Raw genomic sequence first — 6,149 nt, 5'->3', positions numbered from 1 at the left:
CAGTTCCCTCCCCATTCCTTCAGGATCTGCCCTCGAGCGACCTTCCCCTTCAGGGTCATCCTTTGGGCACAGACGCACGCCCATGGCAGGGCGGAGGGTGCCCCCTTGTGGCTCGGATGGGAAATTACCTGACGGTCGCGGGCTCGCCCTTCTGAACGAGGTTTGCCGAACTAATTTAATCTGCCTCACAAAAGACCCAGGAAAGCCTGCGAGGCTGGTCCTTCACCAGATGGGGTGCACTGGGGTGCACGTGTAGATGGGGGAGTCACTCAGGTGTGCGGTGTCAAGTGCCTGGCCCGAGAAGCCCCCGGGGATAGCAGAAATGACGTATTGTCACCAATTTGGGATTTTGTAGGGTGCGAGGTGTTTTTAAAAAATAGTCCGAACCCGATTACTCACCGAATTCTCTGTCGGAGAATATGCTTTAGTAACACAAGTTAGAACTGAACAATTTCAGAGCCCTGGAAGCACCATGGGACTAAGAAGGGACTCTGAGTGCGTTCAAACCACGCTTTTCTCTCCGACTTTCCCGAAATTAGAAAGCTGGCACTCCTGAGTGTGAGGCGGCGCACGGGTGCCAGCTGTCACCAGCTGACCTGCAGCAAGCGAGCCCCGGCTCGGCTCTTTGCAGGCCTGGCGACACCGTTGTCAGGTCTGCTGCCACCTGCCGCTCAGGCCTGGAACGTGCGGGAGGAGGTCACCGGGGGACGCGGTCAGCCAAGCAGGCTTTTCAGACCTGAGAGTGTATTACAACCACCCGGAGGGCCTACTTGTTAAGCCACGGATTTGGGGGCTCCACTTTGAGATTCTGATTCAGTGGGGAGTGGGCTGGGGCCTCAGATTGTGTGTTTCTAATAACTTCCTGGGTGGTGCTGCTGCTGGGCGGGGCTGGAGGGCCGGCTACCCACAGCACCTGGAGGACATCTGCCGTTCTCTTTGTCCCACACATTTCTGAGGCTTGATGTTTAATCAAAGTCTGTAGATAACCAAGAACCTCTAACTCAGGGCTACTCAGGGCACTATTGCTATTTTGGCCCGATCTTGTCATGGGGGTGGGGATGCTGCCGGCTGTAGGATGTCTAGCGTCCTCCTTGGCCTCTATCTTCTAGATACCAGTAGCCGCTTTATCCCTCCAGGTTTTTTTTTTTTTTAATAATAAATTTATTTTTTATTGGTGTTCAATTTACCAACATACAGAATAACACCCAGTGCTCATCCTGTCAAGTGCCCCCTCAGTGCCCGTTACCCATTCACCCCCACCCCCCGCCCTCCTCCCCTTCCACCACCCCTAGTTCGTTTCCCAGAGTTAGGAGTCCTCATGTTCTGTCTCCCTTTCTGACATTTCCCACACACTTCTTCTCCCTTCCCTTATATTCCCTTTCACTATCAAGTTTTGATGCACAAACGTGTCTCCAGATGGCCCCGGGAGGCAAAACTGCCCCAGTTGAGAATGGCTGCTCTAAAAGGTGGGCAGATTTTCCTCTCCCATTTGGTGGACTGTGAAGGCATCTTCAATATTGCCTTAAATACATAATGATACTGACATATAGTAAACTCCCAGGTCTTTGGAATTATACAACAACAAAAATACATATCTTACAAGCACTGGGTGTTACCTGCAACTGATGAATTACTGAACTCTACATCTGAAACTAATGATGTCCCGTATGTGGGCTAATTGAATTTAAGTAAAAAAAAACCCATAGCTTCCATATGTTGAATACCACTCACAAGAATGTGTGTGATTTTACATTTTATAGAAGCCACATATATTTTTTATGTATTTAAAGATTTTATTTATTTGAGAGAGAGAGAGCAAGCATAAGCAGGGAGAAAGGGAGAAGGAGGCTCCCTGCGGAGCAGGAAGCCTGATGCACAGCTCAATCCCAGGACTCCAGGATCATGACCTGAGCTGAAGGCAGACACTTAACCAATTAAGCCACCAAGGCATCCCTAGAAGCCACATTTAAAAAGAAAGCGAAACACAGTAAAATTAATTTTAGTCTATTTTGCTTAACTCAGCATCTGAGCTGTTACCGTTTCAATGTGTGATCAATATTTTAAAAATTGTTAATATATTTTATGTTCTTACTTTTTTGGGTACTTAGTCTTCGAAATCTGTGTGTAGTTTACACTTAACACATTTCTCAATTTCTACCACCTACATTTCAAGTGCTGGAGAGTCACCGAGGCTACTGCTGCCCCTTCGGACAGCACAGGCCCAGACTCTTTGCTCAGCTGTCCTCGGCCTTTATTGGTGGACCGACATGTGCCAATTTTACGTCCTCCCATTTCTGCCTGCACTTCAGCCATTTTGTCAGACTCACATACCTGGATTCATGTACTCTGCAACATCTGTTCTTGGAACATCTCTACTTATTTTAAAATGAGGTCTCCAGTTTTAATTGATCACAGTAGATGCCTCCTCTGGTGGCCATTGCCTACTATCTAGTTTTAGTTCTGATGGCTTTTCCAGTGGCTGTTTCCCCATCTAGTCTGTGTTTGTACTTGTACAACAGAGATCATTCATCTTCTCCGATGCCAACCACAGAGGCAGATTTTCGTCCTACTCTTGTGCCTGCTGGTTTATCTCCCAACATCTAGGAAATGTTCATTCTCATTTGAGGATTCTGCTTCTCTCTCTGGCCCCTCTGCAATGTTTCTCCCTGTAGTTTCTCACACTGTCCTTTTTAAAGGCCTCTATTCTTTCTTTGTTTCTTTTTTCTTTCTTTTCTCTCTCTCTCTCTCTCTCTCTCCCTCTTAAGCAGGCTCCACACCCAGCATGGAACCCAATGCAGAGGGCTTGAACTCACAACCCCAAGATCAGGACCTGAGCAGAGATCAAGAGTCAGATGCTTAACAGACTGAGCCACACAGGTGCCCCTGAAATGTTTCTGATCACTCAGGAAATCAATGACTCTCTAGAGAATTTTGTAACAAACCCGTAGTCTTACCACATTTGTTCATTCCCATCTTAGAGGTGTGAAAATTGAGATGGGCTTAGATAAAAAGTAGTCATGAGAGCTATTCCTTATGAAATGCTTCCTATGGGCCATGAACTGCACTTAGCACCTGACACACATGGTCTTGCTCACTTCTTCTAATAGTTCCTTGTGGTGCCTGCTATTGCCATGGCCATTTTTGAGGCGAGGTGAGGAGGCAGAGAGAATTGAAGGAACTTGCCCAAGGTCTCCCAGATAGCAAATGGCAGAGCTGGGAGGGTCACTCCAGGTGTGTTGGATGATAGAGTTGATCCCCTGACCTTGAGGCTCCACTGTCTGGAAGATGTTTTGCAAATGTTGTTCTTGTTTCTGCATTAGTAAGGATGCAGTTCCATAGATCATACACCTTACCTGGGTTACCATATACCTTAATGGGGAAAATACACACACACACACACACACACACATGGTCATATTTATACCCTAATGTTCATCATAGCATTATTCACAACAGCCAGATGGTAGAAGCAACCCAAATGTCCATCAATGGCCCAATGGAAAAATGCAATATGGTTTATACATACAATGGAATAGTATGCAGCCTTAAAGAGGAAGGAAATGTTGACACATGTCACAACATGGATGAAAGTTGAGGACACTGTGCTAAGTGAAATCAGGCAGTCACTATATATATATTCTTGGTGTTCTAGGGATTGCCTCTGAAGCTGCATGCCAGGACTTCTCAGGGTGCGGTGCTCTTGCTGCCTTGAATTGGAGCTGAGACTCAGACCCATCACGAGCTCAGACCAGGAGGCCCAGCAAGGTCACATTAGAACCTAGAAGAAGGGGAATCCTAGGTGGCTCAGTGGTTGAGCACCGGCCTGCATCTCAGGACGTGATCCTGGAGTCCCAGGATCGAGTCTCGTATTGGGCTCCCTGCATGGAGCCTGCTTCTCCCTCTGCCTGTGTCTCTGACTCTCTCTCTGTGTATTGCTCATGAATAAATTTTTTAAAAATGTTTAATTATATAAATAAATAAATAAAACTCAGAAGAAGAGCATAGGGGCAGAAGCCAGAGCACAATGGGTTTAGGAGTGAATTGGAGTGGGATGTGAAAGTAGATGGGGGAAGACAGTCTTCCAGGGGGAAGAGAGAGAGAGGCTGGGAGGCAAAGGGAGACAGGGCTCAAAGGAGTGGTTGTGCTTTTATCTTGCCGTTTTGTTTTGTTAAAGGCTTGAGCATGTTGCAGTGCTGATGGGGAGTAACTAAGAGTTGAAGACACAGGAGAGCTCAGGGGTAAATGGGAATCAATAAGAACCCTGAAACTCAGGTCAGGAAGGTGTTTAAAACCCATGTGGGGAAAGATGTTTGCCGGGTTTGATGCCAAAGCCACCTGTTTGTTCCTGCTGCATCCTGTCACTTCCCAAAGTCACTGTCTGATAAATCACCATTGTCAAAATTCCCATGGTCAACTGGCTTGGGAAGTTCAGTGTTTATATATTCTCTCCCTACTGGGTACAACTTTTTATCATTTTCAGTGATGAAATGAAAAATACATGATACTAGATAAAATGTGCATCTGAGGGCAGTCCTGTTGGCAGGCAACATGGCTTGATGCAGGGGACGCTAAGCCTGTTTCTACCTAAAATAGCTCTCACTGGCTTTCTTGGGTTCTTAAAATATCCCACCATTTAAAATACAAATAGGTCGGGGCACTTGGGTGGCTCAGTCGGGTAAACATCTGCCTTTGGCTGAAGTCATGATCCCGGGGTCCTGGGATCGAGCCCTGCATTGGGCTCCCTGATCAGTGGGGGTCTGCTTCTCCCACTAGCCCTCCCTCCGACTTGTGCTCTCTCTCTCTCAAATAAATACATAAAATCTTTTTTAAAAAACCCCACAAATCAGTCAAAACAATCTTGAAAAGAGCACCTAATATTCATCATAGCGTTATTCACAGCAGCCAGAACATGGAAGCAACCCAAGTGTCCATCAGTGGCTCAATGGAAAAACACAATATGGTTTATACGTACAATGGAATAGTATTCAGCCTTAAAGAGGAAGGAAATGTTGACACATGTCACAACATGGATGAAAGTTCAGGACGTTGTGCTAAGTGAAATCAGGCAGTCACAAAAGGACAACTGTATGTTTCCATTCATAGGTGACACATACAATAGTCGAAATCATAGAGACAGAAAGCAGAATGGTGTTTGCCAGGGGCTGCGGGGAGGGAGCACTGGGAATCTGTTGTCTAAGGGCATGGAGTTTGTTTTGCAAGATAGAAAGAACTCTCCTTTTCTGCCTGTTCTCTACCTGCCCCCCTACCCCGCTGGGGTACTGCCCAGGCTGGACCACTCCCTCCAGGCCTTGGGCTCCTGTTCACCTAGAGCCATCCTCATCTGTCTCCACCCTCCACCTGCTGTTATGATCCTGTTTTTCAATCTCATCCACCATGATGATAAGTCCTCAGACATGAAGATTCAGGAGCTCGGGGAGGGCTCCCGGAGGTGCCCCTGGAGGTGGAGGAGAAGCTGGTCAGTAGGACGGAGGGTAACACTGCTGACTTACTCGTTTGTGGCAACGCCTCCACTAAAGACCTGAGAGCGAGGGTACCAGAAGCAGTCACTGGTGTTGATACCGTTAGGAACTATCACTTGCAGGACACCAGCTTCACGTTAAGAAGCCTATAAGAAGCACAGCAAAGACAATATGAACTCAACCAAAGGCAAACTTGAAAAACAGAGACCCAGGCTGCAGAACAAATCAAGCATATCCTTACTATTTGCAAAAACGACCAGCTGTTTGTTGATGGGAACACAAACCCGGATGGCATGGTTGCTCTGCTGGACTACTGTGAAGATGGTGTGACCCCTGATACGACTTTCTTTAAGGATGGTTTAGAAATGGAAAAATGTGAGTAAATGTGACTATTACTTTAGATCTATCCCCTGTTGGCATAACTGCTGCTGCTTTTCATGCACATCACCAGGACTTAGACTAATGGGTGATGTCCTCTCAAACTCTTCATTTAGTTTGACTTTGATTTATTTGGATTAGAGACATTGTTTTTAAGGGAAAAATGTCATGTAGGTTGTGTGAAAATAAAATCATTTAAATTTAAAGAAAAAGGGTGGGATCCCTGGGTGGCTAAGTGGTTGAGCGCCTGCCTTTGGTCCAGGGCATGATCCTGGGGTCCTGGGATCGAGT

General features: G+C 46.5%; 1 pseudogene; it reads left to right on the top strand.

The window, feature by feature from the left end:
• The first annotated feature begins 5,303 nt into the window (after positions 1-5,303).
• On the top strand, positions 5,304-5,863 carry LOC112658837 (translationally-controlled tumor protein-like; annotated as a pseudogene).
• The last annotated feature ends 286 nt before the right edge of the window (positions 5,864-6,149 follow it).

The sequence above is a fragment of the Canis lupus genome, chromosome 2, assembly GCF_003254725.2.
Source record: "Canis lupus dingo isolate Sandy chromosome 2, ASM325472v2, whole genome shotgun sequence".
NCBI classification, from domain to species: Eukaryota; Metazoa; Chordata; class Mammalia; order Carnivora; family Canidae; genus Canis; species Canis lupus.
Note: the sequence above shows the minus strand (reverse complement) of the source record. Positions and strands in the feature narration are given on the sequence as shown.